The following is a 25,556-nucleotide window of genomic DNA, read 5'->3' as shown; positions in this document are numbered from 1 at the left end:
AAAATGTTATTGTCTTGCTCGTGAAACAACGTCGACATATTTTAGCTGCCGTAGGTTCGAAGTCGCAAATATATTACGTGTTTGAAAAATATATTCAGTTCTCACAATAAAAATGTCGCAAAATATTCTCAATTTGTGGTGAGAGCCCATCACGCAGACCCTCTCTTCCGAATCCTCGCCTCAGTCTCTACATATAAAATTGCGAAGAGACAGAGCAAAGGTTCCGTCCTTTTCTAGCCTTCTTCAAAACCCTAATGAAAAAAAGAATGGTCAGTAGTGATTGAGGCTTTCATCATCAAAATTCCGCTTGGTCGTACTTACGCATTCTTTACCTCAGTTTACCGTTCAACCTGTATTGTTCACGTAAGGGAAATTTCGCTTCGTCGTCCTTACGCACTGAGTTCTTTTTTTCAGTTAATGATTAAACCGCTAATTTTACGCAGCACGGTGCGCCGATTTTGCAATCCTACAGCTGCCCGCTCCCATCACTGCTGAAGTTAGTCTCACTTTAGGTGCACACGTGTTAAGCAGTTAACGACCACATCGCGCGCTAAAATACAAGGAAGGCTTGTCTTTTAAATAAAATCCACCATTTATAAAAATATAATGCTATTCTGCCGAAAATATTTTTTCCCTAGTAATCCAAACTACATATAATTTTACCCCCTTGTACATGTCGTGCATAAGTTAGATTATTGTGTCACTTCGATGACTAGTGTAAAAGCTAAATGCATTGATATATTTTGCAGGCGGATCTTTCTTGTTTCACATTTACTGGTATACTAACAGCCATCATAATACAGCACTACCCCCAGGAGCTGCATGGCCTAGTTTTTCGTCCGGTAAGGTCCATAATACGGCGTCAAATAGCGGTGTGGCTGGGGCGACAGAAACCGACGGCGCTGAGGTGGTTACGGTGAGCGAGCAGGACGACTGTCATCGACGGGTATGCCTGAGGTAGGAAGCATACGGCGGGGCGTGTAACGGCGCGGGCCGGCATATGGGCGAGGAGACGGGGAAAACAATCTCGAATACGGCGACGTCCAGGAGTTGCGGCAGTGGCGAGCGACGTGGCCAATGCGTAGGCAGCGGAAGCTAATGGACTTGTCGTCCGGAGTTCTCCACTCGGTAGGGTTGCGGTATCGGGGAGGGGAATACAGATCGCCGTGAGGTGAAGCAGTCGGCACCGGCCGGGCGTCAGGTCGGGAGACGGCAGCAGGCAGCAGGAAAACCGAGTTTGGCAAATTCTCGCCGCACCACTGCCTGAATGAGAGAGATCGCTGGGGCTGGTTGGTCAAAGGGGGGATCAAGTGGGCGTGGATGGAACGGCGCAGGACTTGTGGCCTCGAGCTCGCGGCGAACAATAGTGTGACGTGCTCATTTAGGGGTGGTGAAGCGGTCAGGTCGACGAAAGACGACGTCACCGCCATGTTAGGAAGCCGGGAGAACTGTGGAATGACGCGGTGGCTTTTGGCTAGCTAAAAGCGGCGGCATTCCTTGACAATGACGTCGATGGTGGACACATTGTTGAATACCAACATGTTGAACGCATCGTCCGCGATCGCTTTGAGTACGTGGCCGACTTTGTCAATCTCAGCCATATGGTCGTCGACTTTCCGGCAAAGAGCGAGCACGTCTTGTATGTACGAGACATACGATTCAGTAGAAGACTGAGCTCGGGTGGCAAGCTCTTTTCTAGCAGCCATCTACCGACCAGTGGGATTTACAAAGAGGTCGCTGAGCTTCTCCTTGAAAGCATCCCAGCTAGAGATCTCGTCCTCGTGCGTTCGGAACCAGACACGAGGAGTTCCGCCCAAGTAGAATAACACATTGGCTAGCATAATGGTAGAGTCCCGGAGGTTGTTTTGGCTAACACGCTCATACAGGTGGAGCCAGTCCTCAAAGTCGAGATTATCTTGGCCGGAGAATATCCCAGGATCGCGGTGGTTGATAACTGTGACGTACGTTGTTGGCGGGGTCGCAGGAGTAGAAGCAGACGAGGTGTCGTCACCGGGAGTCATGGAGGAAAGCAGGACGGTGCGGCCGCTGCGGAGCTCCGTGGCAAAGACTGAGAACGGCACCTTCCACTAGAATGTTACGCGAACTAACGATTAACAACTGGATGCCATTCACAAAATATATTTACAAAGGTACAAAGGATAATGCAGCGCTGGCCAGTTTAGCTGACAGATCGAGAGCCAGGGAGCGTTCCTTGTCTTTGCCGGGGCACCCTCGTGCATCGTCCACAAGAAACACGCAATATGAATGATCAATATATTCCAGCACAGTTCTCCGACCCACTGTTACTGCGACTTGTTGATAAAAAGAAGACATGGTAAACGTTCCAAATTACCGTTGACAAGCGCAGGACGACATCGTTTGCGGGTTGTTTCTGGCCTCCGTTCTTGTGACGTAGTTCAAGCATTCTCTGACTAAATAAAACCATACCTGACGACTAAAAGTTGCTGTCTTTAAATGCTCTTCAACCTCGTAATCCAGAAAGGTTCCTGGGCCTTTAGAAAGGCATAATGTGTAGAATTCCGCGCTGTTTGTAATTACCGTGCTAGAGCCAGAGCCGGTATTGAATAGAAATTGAGAAACTTAATAGGTTGGCCAAGTCTAGTTCATTCTAAGTGGCAAAATTATTGTTGTGTAGTTTCGCTTAAATTAAACGTTCATTAATACGGGCCTATGAGCGCGTTGCATTCCAACTTCATTCCGGAATCTGGAGCTCCCATTCCTTTCCCATTCCATTCGCGGGTGTCTGAAAAATATGAAATGATTCAGGAATCATTCTAACTCCGGTGTTGCCACTCTGCAACTCTGATACTCACGAGTGCGCGGCGAACGGGACCTCAGATAAACGCGATTAAAAGCAACAAAACTGTCCGCGACATTTTGCGCCAGGAGTTGAAACACTTAAATAAAGCTAGGAAAAAAATGTGGGAGAAAGGGAGCGTGATGTTTTTTTTTTCGAATAAATTGATTTTTATTTTATTGAGATATGAATGTGAAAACTAAAGACAAGAACATCTACATGTACCTTATTTCGTTCCAACGCCATTTACTGACCCCACAAACATCCAGGTGCGCATTATTAGAAAGAGAGAGAGAGAGAAAAAACATTTATTTATCATGAGTTTGGGCGACTTCCTCGCAGGGTCGAGCCCTTAGTTCAGGGCCCCATTGGATCGCGCCACTCCGCGTGCCCGCCGGATCACGCCAGTATGAGCTTGTTGGGGATCGGCGTGGAAATACGTGCATATATCAGAATGCAAATGGCGAGGGATGACTAGTAGCTATTTGTGACCGTCTGGCTGATAGTTTCGGCGGTACAATATGGCGTCCCGTGGCACGAAATGGGTGGCTTGGCGACGAACGGCTCGAGGGCATGTAGCCGTTGAAGAACTGGTGAGAATGTCACTGAGAAACGCAATCCACGGATCTTTTCTCTGTTCAGACGGCATGTCAGTAACACCAAGCATAGCTACCATGCACTCCGTGGATGAGGGTGGCGTTCCGTTGGATCGCATGGGTAATCGAGAGAGTGCGTCTGCGCCAGAATGTTGACGCCCGGAGCCATAGATGACGCGGATGTCAAATTCTTGGAGACGAGGAGCCCAACGTGCAAGACGCCCCAACGGGTCTTTGATGTAAGCCAGCACAGCGCCTGGTGGTCTGTCACAATGTCAAACGGATGGCCATACAAGAGCGAAATTTGTTAAAGGCACGAACTATAGCTAAACATTCTTTTTTTCTGTGACAAAATAATTCGTTTCTGTCTTCGTGAGAACGCGACCCGCATATGCAGCCACATATTATGGGAAGGCAGGCTTGCGTTGCGCTAGGACGGCTCCAAGACCAACGACGCTGGCGTCCGTATGAACTTCGGTCGGAGTACCGGGGTCGTAGTGGCGTGGAACAGGCGGTGAGGTAAGCAGACGAGGCAAAGTGGTGAAGGCTTGGTCACATGCCGGAGTCCGATCGCGCAAGTCACCAGGCCCAGTCAGGAGCTTCGTCAGGGGTGCGTTGGTAATAAGAGCAAACACCGACAAAGCTTCGGAGCTCTTTCACTGTAGTCGGCCGCGGAAATTCTGCAACAGAACAAAGCTTGTCAGGGTCGGGAAGGATGCCGTCTTTGGAAACGACGTGGCCAAGTATGGTCAGCTGGCGGGCTCCGAAGCGACACTTCTTTAAGTTGAAGGCCGGCGGTGGCAAGGCAAGTAAGAACTTCGCGTAAACGAGATAGGTTAGCGCTGAAATCAGGGCAGAGAACTACCACGTCGTCTAAATAACACAAACAAGTCTTCCATTTGAGGTCTCGCAGAATATTGTCCGTCATCCTTTCGAATGTCGTGGGCGCAAGGCATAGGCCGAATAGCATTACCGTAAACTCATAGTGGCCGTCAGGCGTAATGAAAGCTGTCTTCGAGTGGTCGGGCTCATCCATTGGGACTTGCCAATAGCCCGAACGCAAGTCCAAAGAAGAAAACAATTCGGCACCTTGTAGACAATCCAGGGCGTCATCTATGCGCGATAGAGGGTAGACATCTTTTCGTGCAATCTTGTTGAGGCGACGATAGTTCACACAGAAACGAATCGAGCCTTCTTTTTTCTTAACTAGTACTGCGGGAGACGACCGAGGACTGCCGATTGGCTTGATGACACCACGTTCAAGCATGTCTTCAACTTGCTCGGCGGCGACACGACGCTCAGTGGATGAGACACTCTACAGACGCTGGCGTAATGGTGGGTATGCCCCGTATGAATCTGGTGAGAGACGGTCCTTGTGCGGCCTAATGACGCTTGGTTCAAGTCAAGAGAGGATTGAAAATCATTTCAAAGAGTAAGTAGCCACTCACGTTTTGTCGGCTCGAGGTCATCGTCAATAGAACGGCAAAAAACATCCGTGATATTCGGTTAGATGGCACATAGGGTGTCAGTGCTGTTACGTTGGCAGTATCCACGTCTTCGGCAAAAGGGAAATGCACAATAACGTCATTGTCCACCGTCTGGATGGTACCAATAGTCTCGCCACAGTGCAAAGCCAAGGTGTACGAATTTGGATTAGAAACCAGTATTTCTGCAGCACCATGGTGAACCATGAGGAGGGCGAAAGGCAACAATATAGGCTGGTGGCGACTGAAGATGGCAGCGGGTGTAAACATGACCGTCGCGTCGGCAAGCGATGCGCATGAAAGAGGGAGAAATACAGCACTATGAGGAGGAAGGTCAGTATCTGAAGCTACTCAGATCCTGCTAACAACATGAACTTGAAAGTCGTGAGATGGAAAATCGCACAGAAGGTAGAACTGAACCTCAGCACGTGCACAGTGAATGACGGCATAATGGTGCGACAGAGAATCACAACCGAGAATCACATCGTGCGAGCAACAAGTTAGCACAAAGAAATCAATCGAATACAAAATGTCTCGAATCAGCACCGTAGCCGTGAACACAGGGACTGGCGGAACTTTTTGTGCTCTGGCTCTTCTAGGCGATAGTACCGAAGGCGTAATGGTCACTTTCCGTAATCCATGACAAAGCTTTTCACTAATCATGGATACAGCAGCACCTGTATCGACAAGCACAAGACATTTGATGCCATCAACGGACACTTCAATAACGTCAGGGAGGAAAAACGAGGACTTTGATGTTCCGACGACGACGGAGTTCCTGCCTCAGGAAGTGCGGAAATGAGTTTTCCGCCTCAGTAGTACTAGCACTGGGCCTAAGATGCATGGGTGATAGTGAGCGCCGACAAGGGGAAGGCGAGCGGCGAGTACCACAGGGCTGTGACTGCAGAGTGTTGCGTACTCCAGGATAGCGTGCTCCACCGTTGCCGAGTTGTTGCGGCGCCTGTTTATCGAAGCTCGAGCGACGTTACTATTCGGTAGCGTGGCGTTGTCGGCGGACTGCAGGCATCCGGTAGACCATGGAGACCGGGCAAGGACGTGACGATTTCTAGAGCGAAACTTGCACGGTTTATTCAAAAGTTAGTGAAAGATGATGAGAAGAGAATGAAGTGATCAAAAGTACATTTCGGAGCCCCTTAAATAGGCTCTCTAAATTCGTGGGAGGGATCTTGCTCCCGTCGACGTCACGTGACAGGCACAGAGTCTGGTTTGTCGATGGGCGTCCCGCCTCCGGTTATACCAAGCCTGCTACAAGAAAAAGGGCATCCCGCCTCCCGCACGGGGTGCTAGACGCCAACCGTAACAGGAGCTGGTATGTCATCAGCAGCGTAGACTTCTTGGGGCGTCTGTTGAGGCATACGGAATGGTCGGAAGTCGTAGCTGGGGGGTTGCGCGATGCCCGCGAAGCCCGGCAAGCGCCGGCGGCAGAATCGCGCTACATGTGATGTTACTTACATTTATCAGTGGTTGTGAAATCACTACTTACATACAGAGGCTTATGCGAGTCATACTTATGCTGATTGCTCTATGCTTACCGGTGGATATTACTTGCGTGAATTCCACTCACGAAGAACGTAATTAACTAAAATGCAAAAATTAAGCTTGTAAGCAACAAATTTGGGGGACATGTAATGCAAAACTGACACCATCTAGTACACAAACGATTGGACAGGAATCTCGCCCCTTGCACCACATTTGAGACATGCGCCCTGTAAATATGCGGTTTGTTGGATTCATTTTCTATATACTACTTATCGTGACTGAATTTTTTTGATAGTCATGATATATGTTAACTGCTAATACAGCTGCAAGATATCTTAGGTCTTGGCGGCGACAAGGAAAACAGCCGTTGTTTTCTAAATGCCTCCTGTTCAGCAGTTAGGACTTATTCTATAGACTGTTTCAATCAGTTATGTAGTCTAAAATGTAATGTTTGAGGAAATTATTGCGAGTGTTTCTGCGAAGACCCTAACCAATATTAAAAAAAAAGCTCCACCTGTGGCAGGATAGCGCAATCGTAATCCTTGAACTGGATTGCTCAAATAGGCGGACATTATTTGCACAAATTCGAGATGCATAAATGACTAATTAACGAAAATGCACTGTTTATGCTTTTAACTAATTATCTTACAGCACATATATTGCATTTTAAGAATTGTAGCTGGAGAGTTCGCAAGGCGGATCCACTTGGAACGAATTCTCAGGATAACACCAGTTTCGAGATATTAATTCCGTCATTTTGCGAATACATTGGCGGTCGAGTTGCTTTTGTGCTTCAATGCATGCAGCAGCGTCTTGCTAAAAAAGTAAGTTTGACAACCCTACTGTGTGACCTGTGCTGTGTGTTCTACTTTGTTCTTTGATATTTGTCATCTTGCTGTTTCTTTGCTCTTTCCTCCCTCCTTGCTATCTTCCATTTCTATGTTTCTGTCTCCTGCTTTCTGAAGAGTAGGCAGGCGTCCGTCCCGGTGGCTGTTGCCAGCCTGCTTTTCGCTTTCTTTTTCCAGTCAAATGTATATGTTAAACAACATAATCAATCAATCAATCAATAAATCAATCAATCAATCAATCAATCAAGCAATCAATCAATCAATCAATCAATCAATCAAAGGTGTTCATTTTGCCCAGGAACAACCTCGAGGGTGTTGGTGCTGGCGCACTCGGTAAAACAATGCACATGAAGAACAATGCAAGCTCTGCAAGTGTGCACACACACACACACACACACACACACACACACACACACACACACACACACACACACACACACACACACACACACACACACACACACACGCACACACACACGCACGCACGCACGCACATTAAAAAGAATAATAATTTCGTGAATAGAGATTTTAACAGAGCACAAAATGTGCACACGAAGAGAATACGAAGCAAAAGTGTAGAAACAAAAGAAAGAATTAGAGAATGACGGAACACACAACAGATATGAGTTCAGTTATTGAAATACCTCTGCAACTCCTTTCAGTTAAATATTAAAATTAGGCACGAAGATATCCAGACACTCTGAATAGGCCTTATATGTCTCCTGCACTCTACATAGAGGGTCACAAAAATCTGAAGGCTGAAAGGCACGCTGTTTCCTTGTGCCCTTCTTCGGAATGTAAAAGCGCTCATTAGAAAGCAAGTGCGAGCAGCAGATTTTCCACGTAATAATTCGTGAAGAAAAAGAACATCCGATCTATTGCGTCTACAGGTGAGAGTAGGTAACGTGAGTGTCTGTGTTAGCTCTATGGAAATGGAAGGCTTTTGACAGAATCGATGTTTGGATATAGATGTGAACTCTTTTTGCACATTTTCGAGAAGTTCACAATTTGACGTACAAGTGCGGCCCCAAACCATGGAGGCGTACTCAAGAACTGGAAGGCATACACTCTTACATAAAGTTACAAATGGGCCAGGTTGTTTGAAGTGTCTCGCCACCCGACATAGTGTGCCGATCGTTCGAAGTGCACGCTGCCTCGCCTGTTGAGCGTGGGGCGAGAAACTCGGAGAGCTATCGAAGTACACTTCAAGGTGCTTCGCTCCCTGAGCTCTTGGCAGGATAATATCTTTCACGCTATAGGGAAATTAAGTCCTGTTAGTTTTCTGCGTGAAGCTTACAACTTTAGTTTTTGATGCATTTATGACCAGCTTGTTTTCAGCGCTCCATGACGCAAAATTTGTAGTGCCCTTCTGAAGAGTGGCGCAATGGGCGTCTTGCGCTGGAGTTTGAGGTATAGTAGCGGTGCCTGGTGGCGGCGCGGGAAACGACATCTGGGTCGTGCCAGCTTGGGTCGTATTGAGCCCTGGCTGTGGCGAAGCATGTTTCTCGGCCGAGTTTTGCGTCGATTCGCACTTTTTTCTGCCCTGTTGCGAGTGCGAAAAAGCTCGTCACTTCTCGCAGACCATGCCGACCACGCTGCGAGCTCGCCGCAGCCTATAGTTTAACGAAAACGGGCTCTCCGTGTGCCGTGGGACGTAATGCTGGGAGCAGACGGAATCGGTGACGCCGTTCCGGAGAGACCTAGCCCAGTCTCGAGAAGGCGTCACCGTCATTACTTCTGCGTCGTGGGGTGCCATGAGCAAGAAGGCCTGAATCCCAACATCAGATTCTACCGTTTTCCTTCAAGGCCTCACGAAGCGGAGCGTCGGGCACGCTGCATAGCTGCAGTTCGTCGCGCTGAGTAAGCGAAACTTCGCGCCATGCTGACTGCTTCGCTTGTCTTGAAGCTTGTCTTGATCCGGAGAGACCTAGCCCAGTCTCGAGAAGGCGTCACCGTCATTACTTCTGCGTCGTGGGCTGCCATGAGCAAGAAGGCCTGAATCCCAACATCAGATTCTACCGTTTTCCTTCAAGGCCTCACGAAGTGGAGCGTCGGGCGCGCTGCATAGCTGCAGTTCGTCGCGTTGAGTAAGCGAAACATCGTGCCATGCTGACTGCTTCGCCTGTCTTGAAGCTTGCTTGATTATCTGCGTTCGAAATTTCGGTCCTTTGCACCTATAGTCCCGACAGCAGACCGACATAGCAGCAGGCATGGCTGGTAATTCACGATTCTAGACCCGGCCACAGCGACAATTAGCAATTCTACCGATGCGAAGTGGTGAAGTGTGTGCAAATGAGCACAAATGGTCGGGCTCATTCGATGACAATTCACTACTACTCTACGAGCAGCACAGGTTAAGAGAGTTGAATGCGCTCATCCTTGATCTCAAGCCAGCACGTTGAGGCAGCGCAGCAAGGCAGTATTGATTGCAGCACATCGATGTTCGAGCGCTGTCATTAAAAGCTACATCAAGCGAGCAGTGCACGAGCTCGCGCTGCAGCGCGAGCTCGTGCACCGCGCACCGCGACGGCACCGCTGCCGTCGCGGTGCGTACGATCGTGCGCTCGAGCAGTTCGTACATAGCGGCGCGTACCGTCGTGTGCTCGAGCAGTTCCGTACACATGATCTCTGCTTATCGCTGCTGTGGATTCATTTATAGCACGCATTTCCTCGCGTTTGCGCGCCTGACTCCAGCAGCTAGCGTGCAAACCTTACCTGTAGTTCCACTTCGTACGCGACTCGCTTCACTTGCGATTGACACCGTGCTAAAACTTCGCCGCCTAATTCTTTAACGGCATACACGTATTCGGCACTGCATAAATTCTTGCCTTTACGCAGCGTGCCACCCCTGAAAAAATCTTCGGCGCCCAATATACGCAGCAGGCCGTGCTACAACACAACCGAAAGTGGCGGGTCGATATTGTAAACGTGCTTTCCGAAGCAGACGACCGAGGTTTGCACAACCCATTTTAGGACAGAGGGCGCCTTTTAGCACCTTTCTCGCAGCGCCCCCTGGGCAATGCAAGAGCCCCATGGTTGTGCGTTTCTTCTTCCGCTAGCCACCATCATAGAGTCACTGTACTAGCTCTAGAGGACAAGCTACACATAGCATAGAGTTTCCTACAAATTACTAGAGGGAACTCTGGCGCTAGTGTCTACGTGAGCTACAATGCGAGCGGTTGTCCCAGCATGGCAATTATGGGAAGTACATGGATTTACCTAAACTTCGTCCTTTCTGGCTTCAAACGGATTTGTGACTTTGTAAACTCGTCATTTTCAACAGTTTATTGCGTAATAAATAATTTAATAAACATCATTAAAATTGCCCTATGGCAGGATTCGAACACAGGGACTGTAGTACAGGAGCCTGATACTGAAACCATTAAGCCACAGATGCATGTATCGACAAGCGCATGAAACGCCCTTGTGAATTTGTCGAGGGCATGCCAGTGCTTTGAGACGCTTGGTGCGTTTCGATTTGGGCACATAGACAAGCTCAATCGTTGCAATTAATAGCAATTGTACACGTTCCCGGCGTCTTCTGCACTTCGAAGAATAAAGATTGCGCTGAAATATACGACAATAAGATTTATATAGCGTAATATACAAAGCCACAAGAACGTCTGAATCCATAAGCACGAAGATCAGACAAATCCATGTACTTCCCATCATTCCCATGGTAGGACAACGACTGCAGCGCCAGAGTTCCCTCTAGTAATTTTTGTAGGAAACTCTATGGCCCATAGGGCCCATGCATTGGAATCGGGAACCGTAAGAGCGCCGCCATGTTGCTACGCGCCGAGGTCGCCAGCTCCTGAGACGCATGCTAGACTTGGTGACAGTAGTCAGTTTTAATCCGGCAACAGTAGCAGCGTAGCAGCATGGCGTCTCGTTGGTATCATGAAGTGATGTGCTTGCAGATGTGTGTTTGGGCTTTTTTAAATTGCTTCTTTATTCTATGTTGCGGGACGGTGTGGGTGTGGTCCATGTTGGCCGTGCAGGTGGCAGTTTTTTTTTTTTATTGCGATGAAGGCTTGCCCTTAAGGCATAATTGTTGGAGCGTATATGTGTATTATATGTGTGCTGTGAGGCCTGTGTTGTGTATGAATTGAAGCAGTGTTTTGTGAAATCTGTTATCATGTATCCAGCGGTCATAGCTGGTTGTCACACTGCAGCGGAGGCCGGCTTGCAGTAGGAGACGCGAGCGTTCCGATTGTAAACCCGTACATGTCCATATTAGGTGGTATGCATCTGATTCCACCACAGGAACGGAGCAGTATGGACACGTAGCACCCAGTGGTAAATGCGACCAGTTCCACCTTGAGACAACAGCCGGTGTAAGGGCCACCCCGGCCCGAAGCCTCCTAAGCACAACTTCCTCCGCCCTAGTAAGGTGAAGGGGGAGGGAGCAGACACACGGTGGGATAAGAGCGCGTGTGTCCTGCCGGAGAACATTTTTACGGGCTCGCAGCGAGTTACGGGGTTGGGGTGGGAGGGGAATAGGTGGAGGATCAGGATTAGGAGGGCAGTGTGCCTGCTGGTCAGCAGCAATGTTGTGAGGGTTCGCTGAATGGCCTTGAATCCAGTGTACCTTGACGCAAGTAGCTGTCTTACTATTCATAGTGTGTATTCTCTCGCAGATTTCCATCGCCTTATCGACCTTCTTGAGTTCCTGAATAGCCGCTAAAGAATCCGTGAAGATGTCTAGTTGCTTGATGGTAGGCAGCTTAGATGTCGCATCTTGCATAGCGTCGTGGATGGCTTGAAGTTCCATTACTAGAGCGCTGGCTTCCCTAGATAAATAGCGCTGGTGGCCGCTGATGAAATTATGCGTTGTACTCAGGAATGAGATCCTTCCGCCGTCTGGGAGAATGGCAGCATCCGTATAGACTTTGCAGGTGTTAACGCATGATGCATCGACGATGTTGTGTTCGTCAATAGTACCTGTTGTATCACTGCGTCGTAACTTCGTTGGCTTATTAGTTGTGATGCTGGTGAATTCCCAGGGAGGCATTGGACAGGGCTGATTGTCAATCCGAGAGCCGTGGTGAAAATGAGCATGCAGCGCAGCGACAGCCGGAATAAGTTGCTTTTTTATTTCACGTGCTTTTTTACGTTGCAAAATTAGCTCTGCAATTGTGTTGAGCTGGGCATGTTCCTGTAGGGCTGGTATCGGAGTGATGCGGGGCAGTGCTGTGATTGTGCGCATAGCATCGCGATTAATTGCAGAGCCTGGAACCTAGCCTGGAACAAGCTGCCTGCAGAAATTGTTCGCAGTTCTGATACTGCATTGTTTACAAATGCAATCAATGTTCTTTACTAAAACTGTACCATGTGGATATTGTGAAGTGTTTTTCTTTCTTTTTTTCTCTTTTTCCTTTTTTTCTGTTTGTGTGCGTGCGGCAGCTGGTTGAACATTTGAATACATGCCTTACAGTCTGTATATAGTATCTTGTATTGTATCCGTAGGACACTGTAGTGTATGTGCATATTTCTTTTGTATTTGGCTGTTTTGTATGAACGTATATGTAACATCCCTCCCTGTTATGACCCTCAACTGAGGGTTGACAGTATTTCTAAATAAATAAATAAATAAATCGTCTCCAACTGTGCTAGCTGTGCCAACGTCAGCCGTTGAAATTGTGCTTGATATAAAATTCGTGGCTGCAAGACTGCACGCACCAACCGTCGAGCTACGTCAGTACGAGCTCCAGCTGCTTTTGCTGCAATGCGACGAATAAGGCGAAGTGTTTTTGTCGAACTCTGTCTGGTTTTACGGAGCCAGTGTGCACCACTGCCGGATTGGTGAATATCGAGACCCAGTATGCGGACCTCAGAAGCCTCAGGGATTGTCACTGCGCCGAGTCTAAATGTAAAGGTGTGCTGCGTGGCTCTTGTGCGTCCTTTCTTGTTGGCCACCACAACATAGCTTGATTTTTGGGCGGAAGTGTCCAATCCTGCTTTCCGAACGTAGTTGTTCAGCACATCAAGGGCTTCTTGAAGCTGTTGAGTTTGTCTAGATATATCTTTATGCACGGACCACAAAGTGACGTCATCTGCATAGATTAAGAACCTCACATCTGGAATCCGATGTAGTTGCCAGGCTAGAGGTATTAGAGCAACGTTGAAGAGAAGAGGAGCCAGAACCGAACCTTGTGGGACTCCTCTGTTCGATGTGAAGTATCCTTCTTGCCTTCCATCTACTCTAATCGCAAATGTGCGATTCTGAAGGAATGAGTAGATGAATCTTACCACCCGCGGTGGAAGTCCCAGGTCGATGAGGTTGGATATAATGATTTCATGGTCTATATTGTCATAAGCTTTCGTTATGTCTGTTGCTACTACCGTGCGCACAGCGTGACTGTGTGGAGAAACCTGTAAAACATTGTCTGATAAGATAGAAAGTCCGTCTTCAGTTCCCAAGTAAGAACGGAATCCAATTTGAGCAGGATGATATTTATCGTGGCGTTCAAGCCACCAGGAAACTCGTGTGGCCAGCATCTTTTCAGCGAGTTTGCAGACAGTTGAGTTTAGTGAAATTGGGCGTAAAGATTGCAGGCTATTTGGAGACTTTCCTGGTTTCGGAATCGCGACAACAATTGAGTGCTTCCATTCAGGTGGAACGTTTCCAGTCTCCCATACTTTATTAATAGCCTGAAGAAGTGCGTCGAGAGCTGCTCCTTCCATGTTCTTGAAAACCTCATGAGGAATACCATCGGGACCAGGTGTTGTTCGTTGCTTCGAAGTTTCAATCGCCGCTATTAGTTCGGCCATGGTGAAAGGGCTGGATATATCGGATATGGAAGTTGTGTCAGACTCATCAATTTCGGGGCAGTTTATAGGTGACGCTTGATCGTATTTCGGGAAAAACGCTCTAGCAGCGTGTTCTGCAAATTGATGCGGCGAACTCTGCATCGCTAACCTAACGCTGGCTGCAGGGTCAGGTTGCTTATGACCGCGTTCCATTGACAGGAACGTGCGCCAAAGTGCTCTGTTTCCAATGCCCGATCCAAGATTCTCGCACCACTCATACCATCGTCGTCGAGAAAGTTGCTTTTCGTGCTGACGCGCCTTCGCCGCTATATGGTTAGCACGTGCACGGCTACCTGGTGCATCGGGATTTCTCAACGCATACAATTCTGCCTGACGTCGCTTTGCCCAAAGTTGCAAAAGGGTGAGGTCCGGTTGAGGTTGTTCCTCGTCAACCGTGGTTACAGTGGTGTTCCTCCGTAGCAGTTCTTTCAAAGCGGGTATAATTTCTGAGGGCTCTGAGGGTACTTTATCAGTCGATGATTCCCGAAACCTATCCCAATGCGTGACTGTTACTCGTCGTCGAATTTTCTTTATGCACGTTCTGTGCAAACCAATTATTATTGGCATATGATCACTGCCCCATGTATCTGGTTCCACCCGCCACTGCGGCATTCCAGGACCCAACCACCACGTGAGGCCTGGGGCGTTTGTTCTAGATACTGCGGGTACAGTACAGGTAGCCACAGCATGATGGTTCAGCAGTGTAAAAGTGGCATCGCTCATGATGTTTTTAACTTGGTATCCTCTTCGGGAGTTGTACCCCCATTCTGTATGTGGGGCATTGAAGTCTCCACCCACGAGAATAGGAATTCCCGGGTACGTAGACCGGAGATGGGCTATCCACCCCAAGTTCAAACGTGTGCGCTGCGGTCTGGCGTAGAATGACACTAGAATGACAGGAGTCTTCACTGGTCGTGTCAGGACCCCGACAACTTCTTGATTACCACTACACCATGGCTCCAGGTCAATCACTGTGTGAGCAATTTGCGATGATATATAAACTGCAGCTTTTCCCGGAGCTGAAGCCATTGTAGTAGCACGTCTATCTCTAATAGATGGGTTATGGTACCCATTAAAATTGGTTAGGGAGCATAGCTTATTATGCTCTTGAATAAGCAGTGCCCACACATGTAGCTTATTGTATTGAAGCTTGGTTGTAATTTCTCCTAACTTGGAGTTTAGGCCCCGACAATTCCACTGAAGAATTCCATCCTGTGACAGCTGCTGCAGAGAATTAGCCATGATGCAGGCAATTCTGAATGAGCAACGTTAGCTGAGCAAGTTGATCTAAAGCTGCTGTCCAAACAGCTTGGTTGACCTGTGGTGCCGGACGGGATCCAGGCGTAACGGTGGCATTAGCAGTGGTTGAACCGTCACGTGTCGGTCCTATTTTCTGACGACGCAGAATTAGCAATTCTTTATGTTTGCGTAGTCGCTCAATCTCTCTGGCCAGTGCGTCTATCCGAGCGTCAATGTCATCATGGTCATCATCTGACTGATGCAGAGGTTCCGGTAATTTCTGTTTCTTTGTCTGCGACTGCTTGCCACGTTTAAGAACAGAAGAATACAGTTGTGTTTCTGGGGCTTTTTCTTCTTCTGCCAGGAGCATCTCTGGCTCTTCTGCAAGAACCTCATAACGATTGTGTGTTGTTACTATAGTCGTTTTTGGTATAGCCTTTCGTATCCGGATTGTGGCCTTCTGTTTAGTCGGACAATTTGTGCTTGTCAAATCGTGCTCATCAGATTTACATAAGCCACATCGATATCGTGGTTGGCCTTCTGGTGTGAGCTTTTCTGGATCAATAGTACTCTGTGGCCAAAATGCCTGCATGTGTCCACGTTGAAAGCAGCGGTAGCAGAATATTGCTCGAGGGAGGTATGGTTTAGGTCGCAATATGCAACCATAGTAATAAAACCGTTCTGGGATACATTGAGGGCCCTGTACCGTCACTAAGCATGTACGGCTTTTGCCCATGAATCTAGCTGCGAGCACCCTGTGTGTCGTGGAGGTCAATTCACGACATATTATCTCAGGGGTGTCTTCTGGGTCAATGCCATAGACAACACACCTTTGTATATTAGGGCACGATGCAAAGTAGCACTGCACAGGCAGGTGTTGATCTTCTGACAGCGGGATAGATGTTAAAGTGCACATTTTCTGCACATCACTGAGAGATGCCAAGTGCACAGTGATCGAGTTGGTAGATTTACATGCTGCGAACCCTTTGTATCCGGTGGTTTCAAGAGATTGCTCGATGACCCTTTGGACATATTTTGTGGCTACTGAAGTTATGTCGTAGCATGAAAGGGGCCGTATGTGAACTCGATATGATTGAGAAGGGTTGGGCGTTGGGTAAGACTGAGAGGGAGCGGGCGTAGGGGAGGCCGTGGAGGAATAGTCTGGGGTGGCCCTTACCTTTTTTTGCCGGTTGCTCCGATGCGATGGCGTCTTGTTGAAGCACGTTGATAGGGGGACCTCGCTTGGCTGCATTCGTCGAACCGCCAGACGGCTGCACGTCCATAGGGTCACCAGTGTCCGTCGGCACGACTGCGGATAGGTTCACATTCACATCACGAAGAGGACTGTCCTTCGGTGTTTCATCTTGGGTATTCGAGCTATCGGATGCACACTTCGGCTGCATGGTTGGCATGGATGTTGTCACGCGCAGCAGTCCGGTGGAAGGTACAGGTGAGGAGCTCACATCTGGCACAAACACTTCTTCTTCGTCGGCCGAGCGCGGCGGCTCAGCCGCACTAAGCCTAAGCGCCAACCGTGCTTGTTTTGAGTCTATCAGACGAGCAGGATCAGTAGGACAAGGCAAAGAAGAGTCCTCACCAGAGTCCACACGTCCCCATAGGCTTCCGATGAGCTTCGTATCCGGATAAGGGCGAGATTTTCTTTGCTGTCGAGCAATTTCCAAGGAACACAAGGAAACCACGTCTGCGTGAAAACGTCGTCTTCTTCTTCCAGGTGGCAGTTATGCAACCGAGGGATGATCCTGTTGAAGTTTCCGGCGGTATGCGGTTTTCAGCGGTCACGCCTGTTGCAGGAGTGTCACTCGACGAGGTTACGAACTCGAAGCTGTGGTCAGATTCCTCGTTGGCGTTCCGTAATTCTCTTCGCACGGGTGCGGTATGTTGCAAAAGCCGCTTTCGCGATCTATCGTCGCGACGATAGATCGGGTTTTTTTATTATGATAAATACTGATCCAGCTGTAGGGCACATGTAACCGACAAACAGAAATCTCAGGAGAGCACCTGAGATTATAATAAAGCAGGCGGCGCAGGAACTCCAGGGCACCCAAGGGACAGCAGGTGGTGGTGGTAGCAACTTTATTGAGATTCTGCTCAGTTATGTTCTGGCAGGCCCGAGTCCTAGGATGGCCCCTCACGAGGAGCGACCCTTTCGGCCCCGGCAACGAGGGCTTTTTGTACTTTTTCATCCGGCGTTCTGAGCAGCTCTTCCCACGTCTGTTGTGAGGGAGCTGGCAGGAGCGACCTGGGAGGGGGTAAGCCCTCGCACCCCCAAAGAATGTGATTTTGGGTAGCCAATGTTTGATTTGTGCAATTTTGACATATTGGGTTCCATTGCCCGTTGGTAATTATGGCTAGCCAATGTGGGTTGGGGAACGATTTAGTTTGGATTAGACGCAGGATCGAGGCTTGCGCTCGCGTGAGGCTTGCGTTTGGAGGCGGGTAGATTCGCCTTTTTTGCTTGTAATAGTTTGTTATTTCGTGGTATGTCGTCGGTGCCTCATCCATGGGATCCGAGTCTGAGGGACAGCAGGGGGATCAAAGCTCGAAGCAGAACAGTACGTAGGTTGGGGCCGCCGAGGCAGGGAGTGTTCACATGGACAGCTCCCCTGGCACGCGCAGCAGTGCCTCGCAAGATCTAGATACCTTAAAGGCACCTGCGCCCATGATCTTTCTTTTGCCTTCGTGCAGTGAGCACGATTAACGAGAATAATATGGAGGGCATCCGGTGCAGTCGCGAATGCGTCATGGCAAATGTAGTTCGCGTCACCTGGCGTATGTAGTAATGTCAGAGTTGGTTGTATGAACTTTATGCATAATACGCTTTGTTACGGTACCTTAACGGAATGGATCTAGAGAACGGTGTTGGTACATTTTTTCGTGCCGCCCTAATCCTATACCCCCACTACAAACACACACACATACCCCCTTTTTTATGTATACATAGAATTCCTTGCCATGACGGATCACAGCCTCCTTTATTTTTGAAAAATAGAGGAGGCTATGGACGGATTTACCAGTTCAAGTTGTCAACTTGTCAGTAACTGTCATAGGAATCACTGTAATAAACACAATTCCACGATCGGATTACTTTCATTTTTTGTTGTAACACTGAGGACTACATAGAACTTTATTTTGTATATGTGAGAGAAGTATGTGGATATCACGAGCTTAAGCCAATGTGCGATACACAGACAAAGCAGCTGCTACAACATGAACTGCATTGAGGGCCACACAACACATACGTAATTAAAGGTGCGAAATATAGGGAAAAGCTTCAAAATATGCTCTGTAGCACTGCAAAGTATAACATATATTGTATGTGTACAATAAATGTTAAAAAACAATGCATCAATGTCCTATTTGCCTTCAAGCTTATTATGAAGTTCAGGTTTACTGAAGTTTATTATGAGCATATGTACAACAGGAATCTACTGACACACCCGCAGTCAAAGTGGCTGTTCGAGGTGTGCTGGCTGCCTCAGTGTAAGAAAAAGAAATTGGGTGAATGTCGACACCAGTGCCACTGCTTCTGGCCTCTGAGCCGAACGTGCCTCCGCGGCATCTTTGTGCAGAAGTGTGCTGGCGTGGCGAGGCGCAGGAGTCATCCGAGAGAAAGGGTATCATTTACATGGAGAAGTGGCTGTTCACATTGCCTGTCGCTTTCCCTCAAATGTTTCCTTGGCGACTAGGGTGACACACCCGCAGTCAAGGTGGCTGCTCGAGGTGTGCTGGCTGCCTAAACGAAAGAAAAAGAAAGAAATTAGATGAATGGCCATACCAGTGCTACTGCTTCTTGCCTCTTACCTGCATTTGCCTCCATGGCCTCTTGGTTTGCGGAGTCTGAGGGACCTGCTGTGGCTAGGCGTAGGCATTGTCTAAGCAAAAAGAAAAGGCCATTCAAATGGGAAATTATGGAAATAAATGCAGTTGTTACATCTGCTTCTTGCACTCTTGCCTAAAAGTTTTCAAACATAGTGTCCAGTACACACCAGCACTTTCACTGCTTCTGCTTTTTACCTGCAGGTGTTGCTGCGAGATCCTTAGTATGGCTGCGTGCAGCGTTGTAACACTTGGTGGAGGCATTTGAAGTGGTAGCCAAAAATATAAAGAATCATCCTTGTCTGCATGAATGCTTTCAATTTCTAAATGTTGTGGTAACTATCACTATTAGTGCAAGGCCATAGCTGCCATAGCTCGAAACTGAATTTTTTCTTTAGTGTTTCACAAGACGTCTGATATGTCCACATTAGATGTGATGTGTTTCTTTTTATTTATCCCAGTGTGGAGAGAGCATCATTAAATTGTTTTTTATTTTTGCATGTCTTGTTTTTGGTTTATTTCTGAATTGATCAAGCAGCAGTCTCATGATGCTAAAGTGACTTATGTAATGGCAATCAGCTTTTGTTTTGCAGAAAAACAACGCATTTCCTGACCCATTGTTTGACATCCCCTCACTCGAATAATTTTGCAGAGTATTCTACCTATCTTGACACGCTTTACCTTTCATTAAGGTCAAGCAAATCCTTTCCTTAGAATCATTCGACACTTCTCATAATTTCTGTACCTTGGGCTTCTGATACTCTGCATTCACGATTTTTGCTTGTTTCTGACTAGAAACGTCTTCTTTAATTTAGAGCTTAAATTTTACCTTTGGAACACACGGAAGGGCTTGTTATTGCATATCTGCAGAAAAGGGAAACACGTTTCATTTAAAAATTGCAAAATCCAATTGAAGATTGATGAATGCAGCTTGCAGTGTGATATGACTGAATGAGCCATAATAACTCATCTCACTTGGCAAATTAAAGCACATATTAGTGTGATGTACAAGATACGTTACACTAACGTGGTGGGTTCTCTTGCTTATACAGCAAAATAATCAGTGGTCGAGAAAAAAATATTTTTGCATACCCCTTGTACACACTGATTTAAGGAAAATGAGCTGGAGCTGTCCACATGATCTACTTATTATACCTGCGAGTATGGTCAACAAAAATGTGTCCCAGCTCATCATCATCATCATCATCATCATCGTCATCATCATCCTGGTTACGCCCACTGCAGGGCAAAGGCCTCTCCAATACTTCTCCAACAACCCCGGTAATGTACTAATTGTGGCCATGCCGTCCCTGCAAACTTCTTAATCTCATCCGCCCACCTAACTCTCTGCCGCCCCCTGCTACGCTTCCCTTCCCTTGGGATCCAGTCCGTAACCCTTAATGACCATCGGTTATCTTCCCTCCTCATTACGTGTCCTGCCCATGCCCATTTCTTTTTCTTGATTTCAACTAAGATGTCATTACCTCGCGTTTGTTCCCTCACCCAATCTGCTCTTTTCTTATCTCTTAACGTTACACCTATCATTCTTCTTTCCATAGCTCGTTGCGTCGTCCTCAATTTGAGTAGAACCCTTTTCGTAAGCTTCCAGGTTTGTGCCCCGTAGGCGAGTACAGGTAAGACACAGCTATTATATACTTTTCTCTTGAGGTATAATGGCAACCTGCTGTTCATGATCTGAGAATACCTGCCAAACGCACCCCAGCCCAATCTTATTCTTCTGATTATTTCCGTCTCATGATCCGGATCCGCCGTCACTATCTGCCCTAAGTAGATGTATTCCCTTACGACTTCCAGTGCCTCGCTGCCTATTGTAAATTGCTGTTCTCTTCCGAGGCTGTTAAACATTACTTTAGTTTTCTGCAGATTAATTTTTAGACCAACTCTTCTGCTTTGCCTCACCAGGTCAGTGAGCATGCATTCCAATTGGTCCCCTGAGTTACTAAGCAAGGCAATATCATCAGGGAATCGCAAGTTACTAAGGTATTCTCCATTAACTTTTATCCCCAATTCTTCCCAATCCAGGTCTCTGAATACCTCCTGTAAACACGCTGTGAATAGCATTGGAGAAATCGTATCTCCCTGCCTGACGCCTTTCTTTATTGGGATTTTGTTGCTTGCTTTATGGAGGACTACGGTGGCTGTGGAGCCGCTATAGATATCTTTCAGTATTTTTACATACGGCTCGTCTACACCCTGATTCCGTAATGTCTCCATGACTGCTGAGGTTTCCACAGAATCAAACGCTTCTCGTAATCAATGAAAGCTATATATAAGGGTTGGTTATATTCCGCACATTTCTCTATCACCTGATTGATAGTGTGAATATTGTCTATGGTTGAGTAGCCTTTACGGAATCCTGCCTGGTCATTTGCTTGACAGAAATCTAAGGTGCTCCTGATTCTATTTGCGATTACCTTAGTAAATAGTTTGTAGGCAACGGACAGTAAGCAGATGGCCTATAATTTTTTAAGTCTTTGGCGTCCCCTTTCTTATGGATTAGGATTATATTAGCGTTCTTCCAAGATTCCGGTACGCTCAATGTCATGAGGCATTGCGTATACAGGGTGGCCAGTTTCTCTAGAACAATCTGTCCACCATCCTTCAACAAATCTGCTGTTACCTGATCCTCCCCAGCAGCCTTCCCCCTTTGCATATCTCCCAAGGCTTTCTTTACTACTTCCGGCGTTACCTGTGGGATTTCGAATTCCTCTAGACTATTTTCTCTTCCATTATCGTCGTGGGTGCCACTGGTACTGCATAAATCTCTATAGAACTCCTCAGCCACTTGAACTATCTCATCCATATTAGTAATGATATTGCCGGCTTTGTCTTGATTGAATTGATTCTTGCCAATTCCTAGTTTCTTCTTCACTGTTTTTAGGCTTCCTCCGTTCCTGAGAGCTTGTTCAATTCTATCCATATTATACTTCCTTATGTCAGCTGTCTTACGCTTGTTGATTAACTTCGAAAGTTCTGCCAGTTCTATTCTAGCTGGAGGGTTAGAGGCTTTCATACATTGGCGTTTCTTGATCAGATCTTTCGTCTCCTGCGATAGTTTGCTGGTATCCTGCCTAACGGAGTTACCATCGACTTCTATGGCACACTCCTTAATGATGCCCACAAGATTGTCGTTCATTGCTTCAACACTAAGGTCCTCTTCCTGAGTTAAGGCCGAATACCTGTTCTGTAGCTTCATCTGGAATTCCTCTATTTTCCCTCTTACTGCTAACTCATTAATGGGCTTCTTATCTACCAGTTTCTTCCGTTCCCTCCTCAGGTCTAGGTTAGTTCGAGTTCTTACCATCCCGTGGTCACTGCAGCACACCTTGCCGAGCACGTCCACATCTTGTATGATGCCAGGGTTAGCGCAGAGTATGAAGTCTATTTCATTTCTAGTCTCGCCGTTCGGGCTCCTCCACGTCCACTTTCGTCTATCCCGCTTGCGGAAGAAGGCATTCATTATCCTCATATTATTCTGCTCCGCAAACTCTACTGATAACTCTCCCCTGCTATTCCTAGTGCTTATGCCATTTCCCCCACTTCCTTGTCTCCAGCCTGCTTCTTGCCTACCTTGGCATTAAAGTCGCCCATTAGTATAGTGTATTTAGTTTTCACTCTACCCATCGCCGATTCCACGTCTTCATAGAAGCTTTCGACTTCCTGGTCATCATGACTAGATGTAGGGGCGTAGACCTGTACAAACTTCATTTTGTACCTCTTATTAAGTTTCACAACAAGACCTGCCACCCTCTCGTTAATGCTATAGAATTCCTGTATGTTACCAGCCATATTCTTATTAATCAGGAATCCGACCCCTAGTTAGTTCTCTTCTCTCCGCTAAGCCCCGGTAGCAGAGGACGTGCCCGCTTTTTAGCACTGTATATGCTTCTTTTGTCCTCCTAACTTCGCTGAGCCCTATTATATCCCATTTATTGCACTCCATTCCTCCAATAGCATTGCTAAACTTGCCTCACTAGATAGCGTTCTAGCATAAAACATTGCCAGGTTCAGATTCCAATGGTGGCCTGTCTGGAACCAGGGATTCTTAGCACCCTCTGCTGCGTCGCTGGTCTGACTGCCGCCGTGGTCAGTTGCTTCGCAGCTGCTGGGGACTGAGGGCCGGGGTTTGATTGTTGTATTCATATAGGAGGTTGTGGCCAAGTACTGCACCAGGGTGGCCAATCCTGCTCTGGTGAGGGAGTGCGTTACCGGTTGTGGTCACCGGGATCAGGCCACACTCCAGGCCTTTTGTGCAATTTTATCAACACGCGGATTTCTTTTTTTTAGTCCGGTGGAAAATTGCCGGCACCGGGATTCGAACCACGGACCTCTTGCACGCGAGGCGGGTGTTCTACCTCTACGCCACCGCTGCACCTAGCTGCTTAGTGGTATTTGAGATTATGTCAGTATTGCATATGTGCCTGTTGTCTAAAATAACTGAATTTTGAAAATGCTCGCAGGGATCTGATGCGCATATCTGCAGTTTATAGATACATGTAAAAGACTCAGCATCAAGTGCAAATGAACGGTCCCACAGGCCCGGAGTCGATCATGCAAATAGGTTCGCTGCACAAATTTGTGACCGGAAAAAATATTCCACATGAAATGGCATGCAAGGAAGTGTTGAAAATATTGCACAGTTAATGAAGCGCCTGCGCTATTAGTATGTGGGTTGATGCACTCGTTGTGCAAAACGGAAGTGAGGCGTACAGACAGACAAAAGAGTAGAGTATTTACAAGCAAACAACACAAGCGCCGCCCACTTCTCTACTCTTGTGTCCTGTCTGCACGCCTCACCTCTTTTATGCATAATGAATCCTTACCAACTAGCTCAGCTTTCTGTCGTTCTAAGTCTTGATGCACTCGATTTCGTCCGCATTAGGCACTCGCCCCTAGATTACTTCGTGGCACAGAAATACTCGGCATCAGGCTGTTTTTCTGCTGTGGCCTTTGTAGAAGCATGATTGTTCAAAGTGCAACAATTAAACAGATTCTTTGAGTTGCTTGTGGCTTCACCAGTACAATTCCGGTGCGCTGGTCCGCCTATCCAGCAATTTCCTACTGAAGGGAAACTTGCAAATAAAAACACCGCTCCGCATGTAGAAAAATGCTCTACTGTGACGCTTCTCAAACGATTGTGATGCACCACAAGAGCTGCCTACTCACGTGATATTCTCAACAAGGAGATACATTCGTTTACTTACATGTGAAGGTATATGCCAGAGCACTTCGGGGCTTCGGCGGCACATAAGGCACGAGTGTGCCATAGCGTCCGCTGTCGACGCGCGATTGCATGTCAAACCTATACTGCACGAAACTACTACGCATCCAAAAAATAGATTCGAAACCGAAATTCGCGTCATCTTTTATTGCGTGAATGCGTACATCGTGATTTACATAAGTCACGGACTTAGCGATCGCTTTCTGTAAACTTAATATTAACGCACCACCTTCATAAAGCCATCAGGTATGCGTTTTTAGATGACAAAGCATAAGGTGACCTGTACTTGTTTTCAGCCCTTTCAATAGTAATTGCGCTGGCCACATTGACCAGTAGCAACAGGGCGGCGCCCTAGAGGTTCCCACTTTTCCAGCCCAGCTTTTCCTCTAGAGTTGTTCTACTAACTCTATAGCCACCATACTCCCGCTTTCGCTCTGCTGTCGGCTCTGTCTTGGCTCTGTTTCTGGCCGCGCGCTCGCGTTTTGCGCAGAAAAGCCGTAGCGCCGTCCGCGGACGCCGTTCTACTCACCGATGGCGCAACGTCACTATGAGACCATGATGTCAGTACTCCTCGATCGGAGGGCGGGCGATTTGAACAGCGCTGGAGGCACGCGGGCGCTTCAGAACGCATTTTCTTTTAAAATAAGTCTCTCCTTGGCACGAAACAAGCGTTTCGAGGTTTCTGTGATGGTATTTCAACAGTCCACGTTGACTTAATAGTAACCTTTAGTGTCTCTTTAAACACACTAAAACCAGCCAATACGTCTAAGAAGCATCTATCATGGTGGGCTAAAAAATATCGCTAAATAGAGGCGCCAAACACGAGTCAATGCACCCTCCTTGTTTTTAAATAAAAAAAATCATTTTCGTTGGTATATGTAGGGTTGACACAAATGCGAACCAAATCTAAGAAGCTACATTGGACGGATAAACCATCTGTGTTCTGAAGTGCACCTAGCACACCGTACTGTGCTACTTAAAATTACCTAAAAATGTAACAATTAGGAGCAATAGCTCATTATTTTATATAAAAAGTATTTTGGGTCTTTATTTGTGTCTCGGCGAAAGACGTTTCTCTTAAGAGCATGGTATTCCAAAATCGCAGCAAAGATTCAAAGCTCCAGAGCCAAGATATAAATAGAGTGTACACGTAAGCTGATATTTATTTTGCGTAGCGGA

General features: G+C 47.3%; 1 protein-coding gene and 1 long non-coding RNA gene across 2 annotated transcripts in view; one reads left to right on the top strand and one right to left on the bottom strand.

Moving 5' to 3' along the window:
- The window catches only part of LOC139061122 (locomotion-related protein Hikaru genki-like), a 128,413-nt gene that overhangs the window by 11,014 nt on the left and 91,843 nt on the right, over positions 1 to 25,556 (top strand). The gene's annotated exons all lie outside the window — the stretch shown is intronic.
- Positions 18,977 to 25,556, bottom strand: part of LOC139061125 (uncharacterized) — a 401,615-nt gene continuing 395,035 nt past the window's right edge. Inside the window, exon 4 of the long non-coding RNA XR_011515190.1 lies at positions 18,977 to 19,052. This is a non-coding gene — a long non-coding RNA (uncharacterized lncRNA). The remainder of the gene's footprint in view (positions 19,053 to 25,556) is intronic.

The sequence above is a fragment of the Dermacentor albipictus genome, chromosome 1 (genome assembly GCF_038994185.2).
Source record: "Dermacentor albipictus isolate Rhodes 1998 colony chromosome 1, USDA_Dalb.pri_finalv2, whole genome shotgun sequence".
NCBI classification, from domain to species: domain Eukaryota; kingdom Metazoa; phylum Arthropoda; class Arachnida; order Ixodida; family Ixodidae; genus Dermacentor; species Dermacentor albipictus.
The sequence above is the reverse complement of the archived record's forward strand: the minus strand, read 5'-3'. Positions and strand labels throughout refer to the sequence as shown.